Source organism: Panicum virgatum, chromosome 2K, assembly GCF_016808335.1.
Source record: "Panicum virgatum strain AP13 chromosome 2K, P.virgatum_v5, whole genome shotgun sequence".
Taxonomy (NCBI): Eukaryota; Viridiplantae; Streptophyta; class Magnoliopsida; order Poales; family Poaceae; genus Panicum; species Panicum virgatum.
In genome coordinates this window covers 39153021-39177994 of record NC_053137.1, presented here as the reverse complement: position 1 = coordinate 39177994, position 24974 = coordinate 39153021, and the positions used below count along the sequence as shown (strand labels likewise).

Genomic DNA, 24974 nt, shown 5'->3' with positions numbered 1-24974 from the left:
TCTTTATGTTTTCGCCTCATGCCTAAGAAAATAAATTCATAGATCCATGGAGGAGAGAGAAGGAGATTTGATCTTTTTCTATTTTTACACATGCATCCATGGGTCCGCATCCGTCCCTAAAAATCATTTTCTTAGTAGTGGATATGTCAATCCAACTGTCCAATGTCTGCTGTAATACCCAGTCTGGGTGCATTCTTCTTTTAAATATAATCAGCAGCTCCCCTGGCTGATTAGTTTAAAGAAAAAGACAGCCTAGGCTGTGGTCAATTGCGGAATCTAAAAAATGGTTGTTTGTTTCCACCGTAGCTTATGAAAGCAGCGTTCCAGAATCTGAATTTTGAAACAAATTGAGACCAAGTCAATGTCTAAAGGCAATGAAGCAATTAACTAAGATGCAAAAATTAAGAAATAAATAAATAATTGGAGGAGGTGGTTCTACCTTCAACCCATCAGGAATCAAACTCGAAGTTTGGGTACTGTTTCGATGGTGGAATGAGAGTGGATGGGATGGAGTGGCTCCGTAACTTGTTATCCTTAGAGGTTGCCGCCTCCTAGATATTTCAGCTCTTCAAGAAGTTTGTGAAGAAGCCCCAATTGCTCTTGTGTGGGGTGCGCTCAGTTCGCTGTGTGGTTATCCCTTTGCTCAATTTCCTTCTTACAGTTTACTTTGAGCATTTTATAGTTGTATAGATTAAGTTGTATATTGTCCTCTTAGCTTGCAAACCCTCACCTAGAATAGAGTAGAGAAAAGTAGTTGTAGGGATTATCTTATGTTACTAATAAAATTTTCTAAGTGTTGTGTTTTAGTGAAGATCACCTTTTCACACCCCTTTAGACGGTATTCTGGATTTAAAAACCAAAATCCGCATGGATAAAAAGGGCGCGCTCGGAAATACGAGCAATCACACCCTTTTCTCTGGGATGAAATGATGAAAGAGAAAATCATATCCAAAAGTTAGTATTACTCTCTTGGCCAACTTGCGGAGGCCTAGATTACAATGTTCATGCTATTCTCAAAAGAAAATGTCGAAGTGATTTTGCTACAGCATTACTTCAAAATCCATACGTCATCTTTGAAAGTTTCAAATGTTATTAGTTTGAATGTTGAGATGTGCTACGTTTAAAGGGAAATATAAAAGCCAGCTATACCCCTATAAACAATACAGTTTGTTTTGGTCAAAGTGTGACATCTTTGCATTCTGTGCCGAAGCGTGAACAATATATGCCTAATATTTACGCATATGTCATACACAACAAAAGCCAAACATTTTACAGGGCACAAACACATGCTGACAGGTAAGATATAAGGCCTCTTCCCAAGGTTGGCTCTTGGCTAGCTTATAGAATTTTTTAATTAATGAACAGTGTCAAAAGTGAAGAGCTATCTCTTATTCAAGAGATAGTCTCATACACAAATTTTAAGATTACAAGAGGATGGCGTGTGGGGTCATTCATGCTATGAGCTATGTGCTAAGAGCCATATCACTAGAACGGTTGTCTCTGCTTGGAGCTAGGCATAACTTTGGAGGAGGCCTAAGAGGGTTATGCTATTCGTCGCTAGTCAGTTCCTCAAGTAAGTTCGTTGGGCGCTAAATCAGATGATTCAGCTTTCCTGTAATCAAGCATTTCTGGACAGTACCGCCTCGCAAGCACTTCCACTTGCTCGATAAAAGGCTTCTCTCTGTGGCCACCAATCATGCGGATCATCTAGTTCCACCATTGACGGCAAAGCTCCCCAGATCTGAGTAAGTGAAATAACCCGTTATTGTAGCTGAAGTGGACAAATACCAGTTGTTTTAATAAATATGGACCATTTATGAAAACTACTAGATAATACCAACAGACTGTGTTGAAGCAAAGTCCGCAATCAGAAGTCACCTGTGATCAAGAAGTCTCTCCCAGTCAACATCTTCAACACAAACAGCATCAACCTTTTGAAGCCTGGTTTGTTGTTAAGAAAATTCAGTGCAGGCTATATATAATGTATCATGATAACATATATCTAAAAGAAAAAAAAATCTACCAGGAAAAAATGTAGCAGGTGACAACAGGAGGAATTTGCATATAGTCTGAACATACCATCCACACATTGTTTGAACAAGATAGCAGCATATTGTTGAGGTACACACATTGACCAAACCCCCTTCCTCTAAAAAAAACTTGCACTTCACTCAATTCATTAAGAGTTTGTTCATGAAATAAAAAGAGTAAGCTACATGGAGGGTCATGAAATCACCTGTATGGAGTATTAGACTCATTTGGAATTGGTATGAAAGTAGACAGGATTATTTGCCCGGTACTAGAGTATATGGGCAAGTTGGACAAAATCAAAAGAAGAGAGAGAGCAAATACAGCCTTTTTCCTTACTCAAATAATATACTTATTTTTCGCAGGCACTTTAGGTCAGATCATAATCATAGTAAAAATGTCTTGCTGATGATATGTAACATTTAATTATGACATAAATTAAATATATAACCTATATAACTTACGCTTCCATCAATAGATAATCATCAGTATCTGCCCAGATTCCTTCTTTAACCAGTGGCGATGCTAATTGCTGGTACCTGGTATGCATCATAAGTTTCATTTAGTGACTATGTGTGATGATAGTCAATTCATATATAAGCTGAAAAAATAGGACAGACAACAACATTAGCAGTACCAAGGATTGGGATCCATTAGTAAATGTATGTCAGGCCGATACTATCACAAAACCCCAAACATTCTGAATTTAATAAGAATTTGACAAAAGTGTCAATACAAAGCATGTTAGCTAAAAAATGTGGAAGATAATTTATATGCAATTCTAATAATTCAATTACTGGCAGAATCTGTACCAGTGCCACGTTCCAGCTAGCCTAGCCTTGTTGGAAAATGTCTAACAATCAGTACACCGAAGAGAAACTCAACATTGCACTAAATAGTGTGTTCAAACTTGTACAAAAAAAAGTGATGCAATGCATGGACATTCAGCTATGAAGATGTCTCGATCAGTTTGAAGGAGACAAACGCAGATCAATATAAAAGAAAATGCAGAAAACCTGAAACATACTCAGACTGGTTTTAAATGTATGATGTCAGGACAACTTAATCAGTTTCTCTAACATCATATATTTAAAACCAGAGGGGGTACAAAATTATGCACAGATTCAAAGAGGAAATTATGTGATGCATTAAGTGGCTAGCAAACCAACCACTTCAAGCAGCAGTCCTTGTTGGTTAATTTTTCACTGATGGCCTCCCAGGAAATGTTATCTCTTAGCTGCCACAAAAGTAAATAAACCACTTGATTGTATGGTATGCAGGAATGAAACAAAAGAGCACTGATGGAAGATTGTAAACATGAAATCTGGTGTCAAAAGCATATTATGGACAAGGATAAAGAATCACACACCTGGCGATGACTAGGAGTGATCTTTTGGTGAGCCTTCACACGCAAGTCCAAATTTACCAGATCAAACAAGTTTTGGTATTCATCCTGAGTCCAAGACCCTGAATATTTTACCAGTTAAAGAGGGCACCATGATGGACAAGTATACAATCCAATCAACCATATCCACTGGAAATAAGGGACATCTACTCCAAAGATGCAGGTACTATGAGAACCCTGGTTCATACTATGTTTTAAATGATAGACTACAAGCCATAAGCACATTCTATGAAATTATCTCTTCTAATAAAATCTGAAATATAACAAAACAAACTGAAGTAAAAAAGTTGCTCTACAATTAAATCCCAGAATCTTGTTTTTTTACTAAACCAATTTTCTTGAGTGCCACGAAAATAATGCAAGTTCTGTTAGAGCATACAGCAAATAGAATAATGAAGAGATTTATAATTGCAATCCAGGTTCGGCTAGGCGCCGACTAGGCGGCGGCTAGGCGCGCCTAATCGCTAGTTGACGGGGTGCCGCGTAGCCTAGGGGGTTAGGCGCGGTCTAGGCGGCCGCGGCTCCTAGGCGTCGACCAGCAGCGCCTCGGCGGCGAGCAGGCGCTCAAGGCGGCGCTTAGTCGGGCGGGCTGCTGCGCGAGCAATTTTTTTTCAGCCGCGCGCTATAGAGGCGGCCGCGCGGGAAGATTACCTCGCTCCCGGTCGATTCCCGCTCGCAGACCCTACTCCCGCTCGCAGACGCGCGCCGAAGGGGAGCTTCACCCGCCGGCATTGCTCCTCCCCGCCGGCGCTGCTCCTCCAAGCCGGCGCTGCTCCTCCCCCGCCGGCGCTGGTCGTCCTCGCGCGGCCTCGCTCCTCCAAGCCGGCGCTGCTCCTCCCCCCCCCCCCCCGGATCTCCTCCCCGCCGGCGCTGCCCGTCCTCGGCTCCTCGCCTGGAAGCTCCTCCCCGCCGGTGCTGCTCGCCTGCAGTCCTCCAAGGTGAGTTCCCTCCCCTCCCCTGCTCGTTCCCCTCCCATGCACTGCTCATTCCCCTCCCCTCCCCTGCTCCCCTGCTCGTTCCCCTCCCCTCCCCTGCTCGTTCCCCTCCTTGCTTCTCTTCTCTGAATGGGCGCGCACAGGGGATCCTCCCCGATGGCGCACGAGGGGGACCTGCTCTTGGGTGCCCTCCCCTGCTCTCCCCTCCCTGCTCTCCCTCTCTGCTCATCTATTTCCCCTGTTCTCAATTTGCTTACTGTCATACTGTCATCTTGTCTTAATTTAAGTTACTGAATGCCTGATTTAGCTTGGCTTCCTGTCATATTGTCATACACATGCCTGATTTTGCTTGAATGAATATTGCTTGGATGTAAAGGATGTCATCAGAAACTGCAGCTGCACCTTCTGAAACTGAAGCAGCTAGAGCGAATCTCCTAAAAAGAAATTCAGATGATGTTGGATGGGAATATGGTGTTCTTGTTGATGCTAACAACAAAGACAAGGTGAAGTGTAAGTTCTGTGACAAGGAGATGAGAGGAGGGATTTATAGGTTGAAGGAGCATCTTGCCCATGTTGGAAAGAATGTGAAGAAATGCACGTCTACAACACCGCAGGCTCTAGAGGCTAAAGAGAAGTGCAAGAAAGCAATAGAGGCTGCAAAAAGGAAGAGGGAGGAGAAGACTGTTCGTGAGATAGAACTTAGAGAGGAAGTGAATGTATCTAGGGTTGGAGAGGAGTCAGAAGAAGTCACTGGTGTTGGAAGCTCACAGCCTCACAAATTAGGGCCAATTGACAAAAGGACACGTGCTATTGATCCTACCAAGGCTAATTCTTTCAAACAACAGCAGCTGAACAAGGAACTGTGGAAAGAAAGAGAGCATGAGGTGCACAAGTTTATTACAAGATGGGCCTATAATCATGGTAAATTGCTAGTATACTATGCTGTTTTCACATTTTAAAATTCATTATTTGCTGTTATTCATGAACTGAACACTAATTAGACTTCATTTTTAATCATTGGCAGCAATATCTTTCAATGCATGTGACAATGATGAGTTCAAGCAAATGTGTGAAGCAATTGGACAATTTGGACCAGGACTTACACCTCCAACTCAAGATGCCTTTCGAGGTAGTTTGCTGGAAGAAGAATATGCAAGAACCAAGAGTTTGCTGCAGGAACGTGAAGCCGAGAAGATGAAAAATGGGTGCTCTATTATGACCGATGCTTGGTCAGATAGGAAGAGGAGAAGCATAATGAATATATGCACTAATTGTGCTGATGGAACCTCCTTCATCAGCTCAGAAGAGATGTCAGATGTGTCACACATAAGTGAAGTCATTTTTGAATTAGTGGACAAAGCAATTGAAGACATTGGTGAAGAAAATGTGGTGCAAGTAGTCACTGACAATGCCTCTAACAACATGGGAGCAAAGAAGCTATTGCTTGTGAAGAGACCACAAATATTTTGGACCTCTTGTGCAGCTCACACAATCAACTTGATGCTCCAAGGAATTGGCAACTTGCCTCGGTTCAAGAAAGTGATTGACCAAGCAAAGTCATTTACCATATTTGTGTATGGCCACACAAGAACATTGGAGTGCTTGAGATACTTCACAGAGGGGAAAGAGCTAGTGAGGCCAGGAGTGACTAGGTTTGCTTCATACTTTCTCACTTTGAACAGTATGCAAGAGAAGAAGGACCAGTTAAGGAAGATGGTGGTTCATAGTAGGTGGGACTCATTAAAGGATGTGAAATCAAAGAAAGGAAAAGAGGCCACAGCTACTATATTGAGTCCAGCCTTTTGGAAGGATGTGAAGCTAATGTTGGCTGTTTTTGAGCCATTGGTCAAAGTCCTCCGTTTGGTTGATGGGGATGTGAAGCCATCCATGGGTTTCCTTTATGGAGAGCTACTAAAGGCAAAGAGAGAGGTCAAAGAGGCCTTTGGCAATGTTGAGTCTCGATTCAAAGATGTTATGGCTATTATTGAGAAGAAGATGAATGGAAGACTTGATTCTCCATTGCATTTGACAGCTTTTTTGCTGAATCCACACTATAGCTATGCTAACCCATCAATCTTTGATGAGCCCAAAATGAATGAAGCCTTCATATCTTGTGTTGAGCAATTTTATTATCACGATGAGGAGAAACAAGAACAGGCTGCCAACTTTGAATTGAAAAAGTTTCAGAACAGGCTGCCAACTTTGAATTGAAAAAGTTTCAGAATAGAGAAGGACCATTTAGCAAGAAGCTTGCAAGAACTTTTCAAAACTATGATTACAATCCAGGTAGAGGGACTTGTTATTACATGGTTGTTTGCTGTTTTCTAACATGGCTGTTTGCTGTTTTTTAAACTAATAGAGGTGTTTCTAATTTATTTCAGCATCATGGTGGCGGTTATATGGAACTGAAACACCAGCTTTACAGAAGATGGCTACAAGGATATTATCTTTGACATCAAGCTCTTCTAGTTGTGAAAGAAATTGGAGTGGGTTTGAAGGGGTTAGTACCTATCTATTATGAACATTTCAGCAGCATTATGATTAAATTTGAGAACTGAAAATGCTCTTGTTTTTAATTTATAGATACACACTAAGAAGAGAAATAGGCTGACTACAACCTGCCTCAACAAGTTGGTCTATATTCAGTTCAACAACAGGCTGATGAATAAGAGAGAAAAGATTAAGTCAAAGAAAATCACTGATGCTCTCTTGTCTAGTGATACAACTGAAGCTCAAGGTTTTCTCCAAGAGGGTGGAGATGATTGTGCATTAGTTGACTTTAGAGATGGGGAGGAAGATGAGATGGAAGGCACAAGGATACCTTGGTCTATCATTGGAGAGGTAGTGGGAGCAGATGAACAGCTTGAGCTGCGTAGAAGTGCAAGAGTGAGGGAGCTCTATGCAGAAGAAGAATTTGAGTCTGAAGAATAAGAGTATGAAGATGAAGATCTGTGCTACAGTGAAGATGAAATATGATCTGGACCATCTCCATCTAGTAGTGAAGCCTTTTGTGATGCCCTAGTCTTATGAACTGCAGCTGTGTCACTTTGTGTCTGTGTGTCTTCTTTTGTGATTTGTGAGACCTGAACTAAGAACTATGTGCTTGTGCTGTCCTTTATTTATAAATTGTGTTGTGCACTTGTATTGCTGTCCTATCCACTTGTATTGTAATTACCAGCTGCTGGTATGGTGTGCTCATGGATGGGAGGCTGTTGAAATCATCCAGATAAGTCACAACTTAGTGTTTTCTATTTTTTTTGATGAACAGCTAGCTATCTATTGACTAATTTACTAACTACTAGCTGTCAAAATGTGTTGCAGCCTTGCAGGAGCTAGGAACATGCAAGAGTAAGGCAGCTAGGAATCAGATATGTCTACTGCCCCTCTTTTTATACTTACTGTGACTCATATATAGTAGTTATATACATATATATAGTTATATACATAATATATATATATATAATTTATGGCTATATTGCCAAAACGCCTAGAAAAACGCCTAGCGCCGCCTAGGGCCGAGTACTCCCGACTAGGCGCTAGGCAATGGGTCAGCGCCTAGATTCCGCCTAGCGCCTAGCTGAACTTGGATTGCAATAATGAAAATAAACATTTATAAGTTAAAGAATCAAGTTTGGTGAAAAACAGATGAATCAGCTAAATTATGATAAGCTTATAAGTCATAGCAGGGACACACACCTTTCTTTAAATTTTTGGGTTTCATTCGTCTCCAAGTATCTTTTACATGGATTTCACTCTTTCCAAGGTCTGTTGCCAGTTCCTTCCAACTTGTGCCATTCTTTTCAACAAACCTGTGTCATGCATGCCAATCTCAATCATATGAAGCCAATCAGAAACAAGATCTTAAGGCTACTCCAGGTCCCAATACAAGAACAACACAAAGTTTTGTTTCAGAAAGTCCCAATGTAATTAATTGTTGGATGATGCTGTCTATGACAATGGATCCAAAACAAGTATCAAGGAAATAACTCCACCCAGTGCTATTGTGCAGTTTCCAACAGTTGAATTTGAGGACCTTTGCTTAAACTGTATCTCCACGAAGATGCTACTTTCCTCACTCTCATCAATTTACTACCCAGTCAGCAAAAATCCTACACGGCAAATCATTTAATGCGCGTGATACTATACATTGGAGTAGCTTAACATTACTTCTCAAGATAAATACCAAGAAAACATACTGCAGAGCTAGGTTCTATATTACGCAGGATGTACATGACAATGGTACAAATAGCATATCCAAGTAAAAGCATCATTTACAAAAAAAAACTCAATTTTTTAAGCAAATTACTAATGTTATACAGAAAGTATCAAAGTACCAAAGTAAATAATTCAAGGCTATAGATAGGGAAGTCGCAGAGCTATATAGCATATTACCATACATGCCAACATGCATTTGTAGTTATTAGTTAATTTGACTTCAAAATGCAGTGATGCTAGTAGTTATCTCTTCATGATTTAGCACAATTTTGGATAGTAAAGAATCCGGATAGAATTAAGGGCTAGCGTTCATGCAGTCTGACTTATTGGTTGAGTTCCACAGCTAAAACACAAAAAATTTAGAAACTCAGGCAAACCACAGTGGAGAATAATATGATTCTTTCTCAATATAATATAAATAATGCTAGAATGAAAATGGACAAAATAAAATAAAGTTCATATGATCTCAGAAGGAGAATTTACGGTACCGTCGAACTATCTCATATTCCTCTTGAGTCCATTTACGTTCGGCACTCCTATAAAGTAAAATCCGTGCTCGTTTGTATATGGCCATCTGTGGTCTATGAGGTAATGATGTTGCTGCAACACAAGTCATTAATAAGCCATCTGCTGCCCAGATCAGGAAAATGTACACTTTGACTGACGAGATTCAAGCAATGTTACATTATCTACTAGCTAATTTCCCAAAGTATATGCAAATTACATATTATGTGAGAACGAAGTTTGCAGTCAAAAATATGAGCTTAAAGACTGATTTCAATTTCCAGTTGAAGATGTACATGTGTAACTGATATGATCATAAAAAGGAAAGACAACATAAGAGGGGAATGTAAAAGAGATAGCACTAGATGTTTTTGCTTACCTATTTCAGCCCAACAACCACTGAGCTCTGGATGTTTCATGCTAGCCCGAATCATCTCTAACCCTTTCTCTCCCAATTGCTTCATCTATACCAAGAAACAAATTATCAGAATTGAAGTTTGGACCATGCTGAGCATGTGAAGTCACTCATTTATTTATTTGATAAATAGAAAAAAGTAGGAATAATGATATAACATCAGTATCCAAAATAATTAACGCACATAACAAAGGTTACTATCCAAATATGGAACACAAATTACCTAAAAGGTACAAGTTAAAACTCTGTAAATAACATCCCAAACTCCCTTTGAAGGTAACACAAAAATTAAAGGAGATAAATATGCATAAGAAAAGCTGGATTACATGAATGTTAAATGGTCTGTTGAAGTTTCTTATACAAAACAGTACATACAAATATAAGTGCAACATGAAAAGTTCATTCCATCAATATGTTTAACACTTCAACAAATAATTGACAGTAGTCTCATAGTAAATAGGTTGACTTGGACAAAGAATTGTCACAATCCATCTATGTAAGATAAAGAACAACGTCACTGAGTAACAAACAATAGTAAGCGCTGTCTCATACTTCCATGCTTAGGTCATAGTTTTCAGTCAAGTATGCTAATAGCCTAATACATAATCGTACGCTTATTAGCAAGAAAAAGCACTATCCAGAAACACACATGACTTATGAATATTAAACACCTTCTTCATCAGCACCACCACCATCAATATTAAACACCTCCACATCATCAGTGAAGCTCACTCGTTTACCCTTGTCCTTTCGACGTACCATGTTAACTTTTCCGCTTTTGCCACCATCGTTGTCATCCTTACTTGTCTTTTTCTCTTCGTTGCAATTCTTGACATCTCCAGCTGGTGTATTCTGACTTAGGTCTACACCGATATTATCTCTCTCTTTTCTCCTCTTTTTCTTCCCCTCTATATTTTGCCCCATCTTTGACATGTTAACTTCATTGCCCTCTTCCAAGGTAACTGAAGGTTCCTTCCTTTTCCTCTTCTTAGCACCCCCTGAAACAATTTGATCACGAGAAGAACCATTTGAGGAAGTCTCGCCATCCCAGTGCTTCCGTTTGCCCTTGTTTGACTTACTATCATGCTCTCCTTCTCCTTTGTTCATTTCTACATACTCTGACCCAACACTTCCATCATTAGCATCAAGTATCTGCTTCTGGCTGATACTACCAACCTCCTTATTTTTCTTCTTTTTCTTCCTGTCTTTCTTCACATCCCTTTCGCTCATGATGACCTCTGCATGCTCCGGGCACGTTTTTTCATACATCTTGGCTGACACTTCAGCATGCTCCATCTCAACGCTATGATTCTTGTCATCAGATTGAATTGATCTATTGCCATCGCCTCCATGACCATCCTTGTCTTTCCCCTTTCTCTGCTTCTTGTCTTTCTTGCTCCTCTGGCTTTTTTTCTCCTCATTGCTTCCTGTAACAGCCTTCACCTCACTGTGCTCTGCAGCAGAACCCCTTTGCATTGCCTATTTGATGCTGGAACAAAAATTTAAGAAATGAACCGGTATTAGTATCCAGTGAGATCAAAGTCCTATATCTAGTACTATTGGAAATTGGCATAGGCCAAGTAGGAAATTGGAATACTATTGGAATAGCCTGAAATACGCATATATGTTTTTGTACAGCTCACACGAGATTACCGGAGAGTGCTGTGCTGGAGGTGGACGTTCATCAAGGGCGGGCGGACACCAGACGGCTGCCGGGGGCGCTCGGACAGCTCCGTGCCGAGTATCCACGCTCGTCCTTTCCGATGGCTCGTCGCGGATAGGCGGCACTCGTGCATGCTGCAACTGCGACGGCGGCGGCGACGGCGTCGGGGCTCCTCGTTGCCGGCGGCCAGCGCTCGCGCGGGCACGCAGACACCGGGCTGCGGCCGCGCGCGTGCTGTGCGCGTGTTTGGGCAGAGGCAGGGGTGGATATGTAGCAACTTATCCATAAAGCCCACTAAAACTTATTTACTAAAAAACATTAAAAAATATTGAATCAGTATTTCAAAAATGTTGATCCAATCACTGGAAAATGTTGAATCAGCATTTTGAAAATGTTGAATCAATATTCTAAAAATATTGAACCAACATTTTTGCCTCATCTTCTCTGGCGCCGGCGGCGGGCAGCGGTGGGGGAAGAGAGGAAGGGGAAGGAGAAATCTAGGGATTGTGTGCATCCAAAGGCGAAATTGCTTGTACAAATCTCAAACATTGAAAGGTATGTTGCAAAAAATCTTCTGGAAGATAGATAGGTTTTCCGGGACATTCCTATCCATCTATCATCCGGCAGCAGCCCAATAACTGGCCCAGAACGGCCCAACAAACTACGAGAAGCCTATTGCTGTTTTTTTTCTGCGCCATATGTTTCCTTGGCTGTTGGCAGCAAAACAAAATCACAGAATTAATCACAGAAAGGATTGTGATTTGCTTGGTGGTGACATATTTTCTTAGTATTGTGGAGATTTTTTTGGCGTTGTGGAGATTTTGCCGCTATTCTATTTTTGTAGCGGCCGCACCGCCAAAGGAAACAATATTTGTCGGCCAGCAGCCAAGGAAATTGACGTTCTATTTATGACAAATTTTGCTTGGCAGTTAGCAGTTAATAGCCAATTTCCTTTACGCTCTATTTTTGACAGATTTTGCTTGGTAGTTGGCCGCTGAGCATTATTTTCTTTAGGGGTGCAAATGAATAATCTTTAGGTGTACCTCCAACCCTCTTTAGGTCAAAATATTGCACTAGTTTTCTAAAATAAAATTCTATTTAAAAAATTAGTATAAAATTTTGAACTAAAGAGGGTTGGAGGTGCCCCTAAAGGTCACCTATTAGCACCCCTAATTTTCTTGATGGTTTTGGTATATTTATTGGAGGGTTTTGGCCGGCAAGACAATTCGTTTTCTAGTACCTACACATGTTTTGTAACTTTTTCATTAATTTTTTTCTTCATCTATTATATATCTGTGCAAAAAATTCTAATGTAACTTCATGGCACGAACTTATGAACTAACGGTATAGTTTGGTCTGCTTTTGCACTGACTTTTCTGTGGTCCCAAAACATAAGTTGGGTCCAATGAAGCGGATCGGGTGTATTCGTAATTACAAATTCTGATGCAACTTCATTGCAAAAAATATTGCATTAATGGCACCAGTTCAGCCTATTTTCCATCAACTCTCGTGCAGTAACGAAACAATCCTAAACACTCCAAAATATGAGTATTCGGATGCATTTGTTGTGAAAAATTTCGATGCAACTTGTCACAAACTTGTCCATTAGTGGCACCAGTTTGGCCCGTTTTGCACCGACTTTTATGTAGTAAGAAAAATGGTGTGCTGGGTCTAATGGAGCAGATCAGGAGCGTTCATTGCAAAAAAATCTAATACAACTTTATGGCACGAACTTAAATTCGATCTGTTTTGCACCAACTTTCGTGCATCAATGAAATGGTCTGATACATCTCAATCGGTCCAATGGAGTGGATCGAGGTGTATTTGTTGCGAAAATGTATTCGTTGCGAAAATCTGAGATATAACTTTGTGGCACGAACTTACGCATTAATTACACCAGTTCGGTCCATTTTGCACCAACTTCCTTGCAGTAATGAAATGCCCCAAAACATTAGTTTTGGGTCCAATGAGTGGTTTGATCCGTTCGTTGTGGAAAAGTTTGATGCAACTTCGTAGCATGAACATATGCAATAATGGTACCAGTTCGGCTTATTATTGCACGAAGTAACGAAGCGGTCGGAAACGTCCCAACAAATTAGTTTTAGGTCCAATGTAATGGATCGGGTGCGATCGTACCGAAAAATTCCGACGCAACATCATGGTACAAACTTGTGCATTAGTGGCACTAGTTCAATCTATTTTGTATTGACTTTCGTGAAGTAACGAAATAGTTCAAAATATCCCAAAATATGAGTTTTCAATCTCTTGCAGTGGATCGGGTGCGTTCGTTGTGAAAAATTGTGACGCAACTTCGTGGTATGAACTTATGCATTACTAGCATAAGTTCGGCTCATTTTGCACTGACTCTGGTGCTAGTAACACACAAATTCGTACCACAAAGTTGTGCTTTCACAAATCCATATCATTGGACAGGAAACACATTTCAGAGTGTTGCGAACTGTTTCATTACTGCATGAAAGTCGGTGCAAGTTCGTGTCACGAAGTTGCGCTAGATTATTTTGCAAAAAAATGCCCGGTCCACTCCATTGGACCCAAAACTCATGTTTCGAGCGGTTTCGAACCGTTTCATTATTGAATGAAAGTTGGTGCAAAACGGGTTAAACTGGTGTAATTAATACACAAGTTCGTGCCACAAGTCGCGTCGGAGTTTTGCACCGAGTGTGCCCCATTCACTCCATTGCACCCAAAACTCATGTTTTGGGGGCGTTCCGACCATTTTTGTTACTGCACTAGATCTCTTTAAAATGGACTGAACTGGTGCCATTAATGCACAAGTTCATGCTTGAAGTTGCATTGTAATTTTTTGGAACAAACGCACCCGATACACTTTGGACACAAGACCAATATTTTAGGGCATTTCGAACCCTTTCTTGTTGCACCAAAGTTGGTGCCAAATGGGACGAGCTGGTGCCATTAATGCAAAAATTTATGACACAAAGTTGCGTCGAAATTTTCCCAACAAAACACAACTGATCCACCCCATTAAACATAAAACTCATATTTTGATGCGTTTTAACCATTTCTAGCTGCACTAAAGTCGGTGCAAACGGGCTGAACTGGTGCATTGATGCCAAGTTCGTGCCATGAATTGCGATGAAATTTTTCACAGCGAATGCGTCCGGTCCACTTCATTGGACCCAAAACTCATGTTTTTGTGGCATTTCACATCTAATTCATTCCATTGGACACATAACTCATTTAGGGTGTTTCGTATATTTTCATTATTGTACACAAGTTAGTGCAAAACAATCCAAATTGGTGCCACGAATGTAGAAGTTTGTGACACAAAGTTTTATCGGATTTTTTCGCAAGCAACACGCCTGATCCACTCCATGAGATCAAAAACTCGTGTTTTGGGACGTTTCGGACCGTTTCATGCCATGGAAGCCGGTGCAAAATGGGCGAACTGGAGCCACTAATGCATTAGTTCATGCCATGAAGTTGCGTCGGAGATTTTTGCAACAAATGCACCCTATCCACATTGGACCCAAAATTCATATTTTGGGATGTTTCGAACTGTTTCATTATTGCACAAAAGTCCGTGCAAAACGGGCCGAACTTGACCCATCAAAGCACAAGTTCGCCATGAAGTCGAGTCGGAAGATTTCCAAACGAACGCACCTGATTCACTCCATTCAAAACTCATTTTTGGGCATTTCAGACCATTTTGTTACTGCACAAAAGTCAATGTAAAATAGGTCAAACTGATGTCATTAATGCATAAGTTCATGCCATGAATTTGTGTTAAAAAATTTCGCAACAATCTCACCCAATCCACACCATTGGATCCAAAACTCATATTTTTAGGCATTTTGGGTTGTTTCATTACTACATAAAAGTCGGTGCAAAATGGGCCAAACTGGTTCCATCAAAGCACAACTTTTGTTCCACAAAATTGCATCAGAATTTTTCGCAACGAATGTATCTGATCTGTTCCATCGCCAACTGGTCCATGGTGGCCTGGATATGGAGTTTGCAGCGGTGAGCCACCGCAGCCCAATCTCTGGAGTCTGGAACGTAGTTATGATTGTTAGCTGTGCTCAGTATAGCTGTTTGCGAAAATGCCTCCGTGAACTGGTGGAGCCACGTATCTGCAAAATGTCCGCTAGCATCTGGTAGAAATTCTTAGAACGAGCAGGCAACATAGGAGAAGCATTATTTTAGCACTAGCAAGAATCAGTAGCACATCATTGAACCTTCAGTTCGTGGGCAGTCTGCCATTGCCCCTGTTAATTTTGTATGGAATTACATTTGGTTAGCTGCATCTGCTTGTTTCTCTTGTAAAATCATTTTAGTACTGTCGTGCCATTGTCTTTGTGCAAATGGTTCAAGCTTACTCACATTATTTTCACTAGAGCTTTCTCACATTGTTTTACAAATCAGCCATTACAAATCTGGTTAAGTTAATTGTGTTCATATTGTAGGCATCGGTATTTTAATTTCTTGCAGCAACCACATGCTGTGCCTTCAGCAGGTTGAAGGCGCTAGCTTGAGCGTTCTTTGGAGTTGCTGGCCGCTTTAGCATGTTGATGTTTTGGCTTTCAGCGTTGAGCATTCCATCTTATACATTTGGAACAAGAACTGTTCCGTTGAAAACTATATCTACAGTTTGAAATATATTAAATGTAATCATTTCAATATATGCAACTATTGTAATATCATGCGAATATGAAGTTAAATGAATCATACTCTAGTGTGTGGTTCTACAAATGGTTACAACATTCATATGGCATGTTTGATCACACCACCATTGCATTATTTAATGTTGCAATCTGCCTATGAAACTGTGCCATGAAACTGTGCACTGAGAGTGATTGTTTTATTCCAGTGTCAAGCTGACGCGGCACTCTTGGTAACTGTGCGATGAAACTCTCCACTGAGACTGACCTAACTTCGTCTTCGGACGAAGTATCTATCACGTAGGATGGTAGGATGGTAATGAGAAATTCGCCGTCGGGGGATTGGTTCATTTATGTTGAATATCGAGCCATTTTGCAACATGCTTTAATCCATAAAAACAATACGACAGATGACCACCATAGCATAAGCATATTCTAAATTGCTACTGAACTAAGTAACAAATATCATGACCATGACAGTATGATTGAACAAAAGAGGTTTTGGTTTATACCCTTGGGTGGAACCAATACCGCTGCCCGCGGTATGAGTTTCACCAGAGCCACTTTCTGTGTTGTTGCTAGCAGCAGCAGCAGCAGCTCATCTCTTCGTCTGCACCATGGCAACGACGATCAGAGAAGTGGTGCATGTCATAGACGAACTGCAGGAACAGGAGCAGTCGCGCCTGAAGTGGCGCTCCCCAAGAGCTCTGCCGGAGAAGCAGAAGCCTCCCCAAGAGCTCTGGCCGGAGAAGCAGAAGCTTAGCTAAGCCTGAGAAGAGACAGGACTAGAGGAGGAAGATGGTGGTGAACTGACCTGTTCCACTAGGGTTTGCTTTGACTGCGGGCGGCTAGGATTAGGGTTTGGCTGTTGGGCCGATTGCCAAAACTTGGCCCATCCAGATTGTCAAAACTTGGCCCATATCCAGGCAAGCCAAGGCCAAGGCCCGCCCGCCTCGCCCATGGCCACAGCCACGGCCTAGCGTGTGGGCGGGCGGCGCGGCTCGGCTCGGCGATGGCGCGCGCGTGTGGATTTCCATGTCTTCCTCTCAACTTCTCTTATGTGAGTATCCCACAACTCACTATTTAAGTTAATTACCTCATTAGTGAAAACATCATGTGGTACTAATCCTTTTTCCTCATAGCAATAATTGCTAACCTTTGGAGTTGTTTGATTAAATTAGACTAATAGTGGGCCAAGCTCAATTAGTCCAACAATCCCCACTAAACTTCAAAGGTGCACAATGAATGCTCTCAGTTCTTGACTTGGTTGATATACCAGTGTTTCGTCGGAGACTGTTAAGTTGAACATCCGTCTAGAAAAGGAGCTTACGCTTATTCACAACTGAGCAATAGACTATGCCTTGAATTAACAGTTTTGTGCAAAGTAAGATTCACTCAATTCCTTAACTAGTACTAGGCTGCCTACAGCATTTCCTCTAGTTGGAGCATATAAGTCAAACTCCATGCCTATTCATGAGCATCTAGAGATCACCCGAATCTCATAGACTGTGACCAGCAGTCGAGCTCACATAGGTATATTCCTTTTAAGATGTCATGTAGGCTATCATCTCTGCTTGCAAAAGCGTCTCGGAGTCTCTTCTCTCAGTCTAACACCAGTTTGTTTCGCCATCCTACTTCATGGGATCTCCGATCACATAGGACAGGTTACTACAGTGGTAGACTTTAAGTGGGTCTCAGTCCCATCTCACTCGACGCACTATCACATTATGTGATAGTCCCTTGTTGTATTGATCTACCAGATTGTTAGACGTATGGACACAGTCCAAAGCTATTACTCCGGAGTTTTTCAATTTTCTGACAGATGTCAAACGCCGCTTTATGTGTCTGGTAATCTTCATGTTATTCTTAGAACTGTGTATTTTAGTGATCACCGTTTGATTGTCACAGTTCATAGATATTGCAGGTATAGGTTTCTCAACCACCGGCAAATCCCCAAGGAGCTCATGAAGCCACTTAGCCTCAATAGTGGCAGTGTCCAATGCTGTTAATTCTGCTTTTGTGGTAGACTTCGTTATGATAGTCTGCTTGCAAGACTTCCAGAAAATAGCAACACCTCCAAGTGTGAATGTATATCCACTTGTGGCTTTCAAACCGTCAGCATCAGATATCCAGTTTGCGTCACTATAGCCCTCTAGTACCTTTGGGTACCCGATGTCAGCATCAGATATCCAGTTTGCGTCACTATAGCCCTCTAGTACCTTTGGGTACCCGATGTAGTGAATGACATAGCTTGTAGTACCTTGTACATACTCTCTCAAGAGCACACCAGTGATCATTTCCCGGATTAGAAACAAAACGGCTTAGTTTGCTCAAAGCAAACGAGATGTCAGGCCTTTCACTAGCTAGGTACATCAGCGACCTATGATTTGCGAATATCTCAACTAATCTTTCATTGTCCTTCGGTTCTTCCTTAGGATTATGCTAGGATCACAGGGAGTGAAAATAAGTTTGCAGTCACTGTAAACAAAGCGACTTAGAACCTTTTCCATATAGTGGGATTGCACCAGTGTGACCCCACCATTTCCTTCTCAATAGCTTGATGTTTAGTATTACATCAGCTACTCCCAAATCTTTCATGTCAAAGTTCTTTGACAAGAAATCCTTGAGTTCCTCAATCACCTTGAGGCATGTCCCAAAAATTAGTATGTCATCTACATACAAACACAGGATTACTCCTCCCCCACCATAGCGGTAGTAAACACATCTGTCAGCTTCATTCGCAACGAAACCAGCAGAGGTCATTGTGTTGTCAAACTTTTCGTGCCCCTGTTTAAGTGCTTGTTTAAGCCATATAAAGACTTCAATAATTTACACACCTTTCCTTCTTGACCTTTTACTACCAACCCGTTAGGCTGCTCCATATAGATTTCCTCTTCTAAATCTCCATTTAGAAAGGTTGTCTTAACATCCATTTGATGGATGATAAGATTATGAGAGCCAGCTAGGGCAAGTAGTACTCTAATTGTGGTCAATCAGGCCTCTAGTGAACACGTATCAAAGAAGTCATCTCCTTCCTTTTGGGTATAGCCCTTGGTCACAAACCTTACCTTGTACTTTTCAATTGTACCATCTGGCCTTAGCTTCTTTTTAAACACCCATTTACATCCCACAGGCTTACACCCATAGGGACATTAGACAACTTCCCAAGTTCCATTGGCCATAATAGAATCCATCTCACACTACTCCGCTTCCTTCCAAAAGTTAGTGTCGGGAGAGGAATATGACTCATCAATGGTTTTTGGGGTGTCATCCATGAGATATATAGCGAAGTCATCACTAAAGGATTTTGCAATCCTCTATCTCTTACTCTTTCGAGTGACACTGCTATCATCCTCCTCGGGATCCTCCATGGTTGTTTGTTCTGTTTGCACAAAAATGTTAGGGGAGACAACAAATTCGTGACCAGACGTGCTAGGTGCATTTCCATTCATTGGGAATTCATTCTCAAAGAATGTAGCATCTCTGGGTTCCATGATTGAACCGACACGCATGTCAGGAATTCCATATTTGATTACCAGAAATCTATATCCCACGATATGAATGACATAACCAAGAAACACACAATCTACAGTCTTTAGTCTAAGTTTGCTCTTTTTGATGATTGGCACATTGACTTTAGCCAAGCAGCCCTAGGTGCGCAAGTAAGAGAGATTTTAATTTTTTCTTTTCCCATACCTCGAATGATGTTACTTCTATGTTCTTTGTAGAAACTCTATTGAGGACATGAGTTGCTGTCAACACAGCCTCACCCCACCATTCCTTGGATAGTCCCGCGATATCTGACATGGCGTTAACCAAATCAGTTAGAGTGCGTTTTTTCATTTCTGCAATCCCATTGGATTCAGGGGAGTATGGAGGTGTCCTCTCATGAATAATTCCATGTTCCTCGCAGAATGAAGTAAACTCTTGTGAAAAGTATTCTCCCTCGCGATCGGACCGTAACTGTTTGATTTTCCTTTCAAGTTGATTCTCCACCTCAGCTTTATAGATTTTAAAGTAATGCAATGCTTCATCTTTATTGTTCAGCAGGTCCACATAGCAAAATCTAGTGCAGTCATCGATGAGAGTCATGAAGTATCTTTTTCCTCCTTTGGTCAGTATCCCATTCATTTCGCTCAGATCGCAATGAATAAGATTTGGTGGTGCCAAGTTCCTCGTCTCTTTCACCACCTTGTGAGGCTTGCGAGGTTGTTTAGCTTGAACGCAAGCATGGCACTTATATCCTTTGACCAAATCGAATTTAGGGATTAAACTCAAATAGCTAACCGTGAATGCCAAATATTAGAATCATCAAGTCTCACATGGTTCATAAGTTTATCCCAGGAATCCATCAAAGATAAGCGGAACAAGCCTCCGCTTTCATAGACCTTACCAATAAAGGTTCCATACATGGATACAACAAATTTATTGGACTCAAAAGCAAGCTTAAAACTATCTCTACACAGTAGAGACCTGCTGACGAGATTCTTCTTGGTGGAGGGGAAATGCTGCACGTTCTTTAGTTGCACGATTTTTCTCGAAGTAAACTTCAGATTGACCGTACCAACACCAAGTACAGCAGCATGCGTGCCATTTCCCACCAACAGGGAGGAACCTCACCCGACCTAGTAAGATGGAAACAAAGAGATGCCAGCACACACATGAATATTAGCTCCTATGTGAACCCACCAATCAGGCGAGAGACAAACTGAAAGGACGGTAGGTAAACAATTACCATATTCGATCCTCCAGCCTCACTAATGACCACGTTTGCTGTCTTCTTTGGCTTGTCCTTGCGATCAGGGCACTCCTTTGCCCAGTGGTCATTGGACTCGCACACAAAGCAAGCACCCTTTTCTTTGCTCTTCTTCTTAAAGGTTGCAACTTTGGGTTTGATGGCATTCTTGATTTTCTTCTTCTTGTGAGCTGCATGAAAGTTCTTCCTTTGCACCAAGTTGGCGCTAGAACCTCCCTCATCATGACTTTCTTGCCACGTGTCTTTTGACCTCGCATTCTCTTCAACACCAAGAGTGGCAATGAGGCCAGTCACACTAAACTCCCGCCTCCTGTGTTTTAGAGAAGTGGCAAAACCAGACCAAGTAGGTGGGAATTTAGTGATGATACCGCTGGCCACGAACTTGTCAGGTAGTACACTTCATGTTCGAGAGTTCCTTTGCCAGCATCTGTATCTCATGAGCCTGCTCTACCACAGAACGGTCATCAACCATCTTGTAGTCATAGAGTTGCTCCATTTTGTAAAGCTCAGTGCCAGCATCAGCAACCCCGAACTTGGCCTCTAGTGCATCCCACATGTCTTTGCCCGTAGGCATCCATGTACACCTGCAGCATGCTCTCTGCTAAGACATTGCGGAGAGTCCACCTGAAAAAGTTATCTGCCTCATCAAACCTCATCTCTTCCTCGGCAGAGATAGGAGATTCGATGCACTTTCCCTTGATCACGTGCTCACAGTGCATAGCAGTGAACCACAACGTAGCCTGTGTACGCCATATCTTATAGTTTGCCCCACCATCTTGCAGAGGTGGCGGTTTCAGTGACGAAGCAAAGCTAGCACTTGAAAAATAACCCATCAAGTTTTTGGATTGTTGAATATCGAGCCATTTTGCAACATGCTATGAACATCTTAGCATAAGCATACTCTAAATTGCTACTAAACCAAGTAACAAATATCATGACCATGATAGTATGATTGAACAGAAGAGGTTTTGGTTTATACCCTTGGGTGGAACTAATACCGGTGCCCGTGGTATGAGATTCACCAGAGCCACTTTCTGTGTCACTGCCAGCTAGGAACATGAGCAAGCTCCTCGAAAACTTGATCGCTGATGGACGAAGTTCCGGAGGCCTAAGACCATCCCTTCCCGTTACCTCCTGGGACCTCTTGTGGGGATGAACTGGCCAAGGCCTGGTGGGTTAGGGTTTGGCTGTTGGGCCGATTGCCAAAACTACTCTATTAGGGTACGGGTCCATTTCTCTACCCGCGGGTCTGTTTATGGGCAACAAATCAGACCCATCGGGTCTACGGGTTTGGGTTTGGGTATATAGTACCCGGAACCCGCAAACCTGTGAGTTTATTATACCCGGCCTATCAATTAAACCAGCCCATTCGTTGGCCCATATGATATCCCAGATGGCCCAACCGCCCTGGCTTGGCCCACTGCGCTTGCCCTCATTGTTCATTGTTCTTGCTGTACTTATCTTCACGGGTTCCCATCCCTACAGGCAGGCCAAGGCATAGCCCGCCCCGCACGCTCGGCGGCGTCGGCGCGCTTGTTCCCATGTCTTCCTCTCAACTTTTCCTATGTAATTATCCCACAACTCACTATTTAAGTTGATTACCTCATTAGTGACAACTCTATGTGGTACTAATCTTTTTCCCTCTTAGCAATAATTGTGGGCCTTTGGAGTTTATTGATTAAATTAGACTAATAGTGGGCCAAACCCAATTAGTCCAACAATTTACACTTGTTAGTGTCAGATAGTCTTGCAGAAGCTCATTTACATTTATTAAGGTAGGCATCTGAAGCCGGCCTGGGAAACGACTTCGTCTTAGACTCAGGAGTCCATACAATCCAATGGCCTTGCAGTCTACCGCTTGGCGTGTCGGCAAGTGAAGTGTGGCAATTCACAATTGCAACCAAAGGAGCGGCTGAACACGCACTGGACTTCCGCTCTGCCAAATTCCCCAGAAACACTGCAACGATGGCCTGCAACTTCAAGCTTCTTTGCGCCTGGTGCTTGCTCTTGGCCCAAGCCGCCTCCGGTGCCAGCGGCGTCAAGATCGTCGTCTACTGGGGCCAGAACGGCAACGAGGACAGCCTGGCGGCCACATGCGCCACCGGCCGCTACGCCACCGTGATCATAGCCTACCTCTCCGTGTTCGGCGGCGGCCGGACACCGGAGCTCAATCTGGCCGGCCACTGCACCAACCCCACCGGGGCGGCTGCGCAGATCTGGTGAGCCAAGGCGTCGCCTCCTGCCGGTCCAGTGGCATCAAGGTGCTCCTCAGCATCGGCGGCGCCGCGCACAACTACAGCCTCTCCAGCGCCTCGGACGCGCAGAGCCTGGCCACGTACCTCTGGTCCAGCTTCCTAGGCGGCACCGGGCATCGCCCGTTCGGCGACGACGTCGAGCTCGACGGCATCGACCTCGCCATCTCGGGCGGTAGCCGTGGTTACTACGACGACCTGGCCAGGTACCTGAGGTCCTTGTACAACGCGTCCGCGGCGGCGGGGAGGACGTACCTGCTCTCCGCGGCGCCGCGCTGCCCGTACCCGGACGCCTTCCTCGGCCCTGCGCTCGACACGGGGCTGTTCGACCACGTCTGGGTGCAGTTCTTCGACAACCAGAACAACCAGAACCAGCCGTGCCAGTACACGTTCGCAGACCAGAGCTACTACCTCAAGGGCGCGTGGGAGAACTGGACACGGTTCTTGCCGTCCGTGTTTCTTGGGCTGCCGGCGTCGCCCGACGCTAGTGGATTCATAGACCCGCAAGCCCTTGCGTTGCAAGTGCTGCCGATGGTGGAAACTTCCCCCAATTACGGTGGCATCATGTTGTGGAGCCGCTACTCTGATATGCTGACTGGATTTAGTGTGAAGCTACAGAGCATAGGTACATACTACTTCCTTTTCTAAATTTTAATAGTAGTATTTGATCATTTTTCCAAGTAACTTTAATAATAAAACAATTCATGATAAAGTAAATTAAATAATAATTACATGATTTTTGTCAAGAGTAAACGGGGATATACATTTCAAATGTAGAGGTAACGCCATAGATCACAGATATAGATAGAGTATTGTCACAGTCTGTAATGTTAATATTTTAATATATTATTTTAAAAGGATTATAAATTAATTTCATGATCCTGAAAAAAAAGGTACTTCCATGATGAATCTAGTATCATCACCTTTGCGTTACAAACACGATCGTCTGCGTTTCAACTATTGATGGTCAAAACTAAGAATTGTTTTTTGACTTAGGGTGACCTTATAATTTTGTTTTTGAAACGAATCAGTCAGGAAAACTGTCGATTATATTAAAAAACAGAAGAAGTCCAGACTAGACAAAAAAAACAAGTACAACTCGGAGCGGTTGGATTGGAACATCGACACGCACCTAACTCGAGAAAAGAAAAAAAATCAACTTTGGCAAGTTGGAATGGAATATCGACACGAGCCGCACAAGACTGAAACACAACTTAGGACACACGCACCACCTCCTCCGAACCACCACCCCCTGGACACACAGCACACCACGAACCTCCCGAACGACAAGGGAAAACACCATTGTCACCGCTTGTGCCATTGTTGCCGACGAAGTCCCACTCCAAAAAAAAAATAATAATAGCTCGCTGCCAAGCAGAGGTACCCGCCGTAGTAGCCGTGTAGCCTCCATCACCAACGGATCCGCTAGCGCCACCTCAAGGTGTTGTCCTACACCCCGGACACCATATAACTATTCACATGTGTCATCAAGGAGAGTGTTAGGGAAACAGGAGCGCTCCAAAGTCGAAATTAGCGTGCTCCTACATTTGATCTATTCTGTTAATGACTTATAATCCAATTATTACCTAAAAGGTACTTAATTTGCATATTTGTAATTTTGTCTATTGTTGCTTGGTAATTTGTAGTTAATCCGGCAATCGGTTCAGGAACTACACCACAAATCCACTCCCCGGTTGCGTCAAGCACTGGCACATCGGCAAAGAAGAGGATCGTAATGTGTAAGATTTCTCATCTTTAATCATCTATTTATATGTTTGTTATTCAGTAAATGTTCTTCGTACTGACCCGCTTTTTGAAGTTTTTAATGGTTTTTGACTACCCAAATGCATGATGCACTTCTGAATTATACCGGAATGCACAGCACACTCTGATTCCAAACCTTGTTTCACTCTTAGATGTGTTAGACATATATGTATTTTCGGACATATTTTAATTCTAAAATTAAACATGTAAATAAACAATATTTCCATGACTATTGTGAGTGAAACAGAGCATGTGCATGTGTTCAAAATTAACACAAAAATAAACAGAATGAAACAAATGAGTTTCAGACTGTACCCCAAGGCGGGACCAGTGCCGGAGGCATTGGGTGCGCCGTTACCGGCTGGAATAGCGTCCATGCTATTCAACTGGCCTTGCT

At 42.5% G+C, this 24974-nt stretch overlaps 2 pseudogenes; one reads left to right on the top strand and one right to left on the bottom strand.

The window, feature by feature from the left end:
- Positions 1 to 1296: 1296 nt before the first annotated feature.
- LOC120675935 lies at positions 1297 to 11380 on the bottom strand (annotated as a pseudogene).
- An 11109-nt stretch (positions 11381 to 22489) lies between these two features.
- Positions 22490 to 23461, top strand: LOC120695278 (annotated as a pseudogene).
- Positions 23462 to 24974: the final 1513 nt, after the last annotated feature.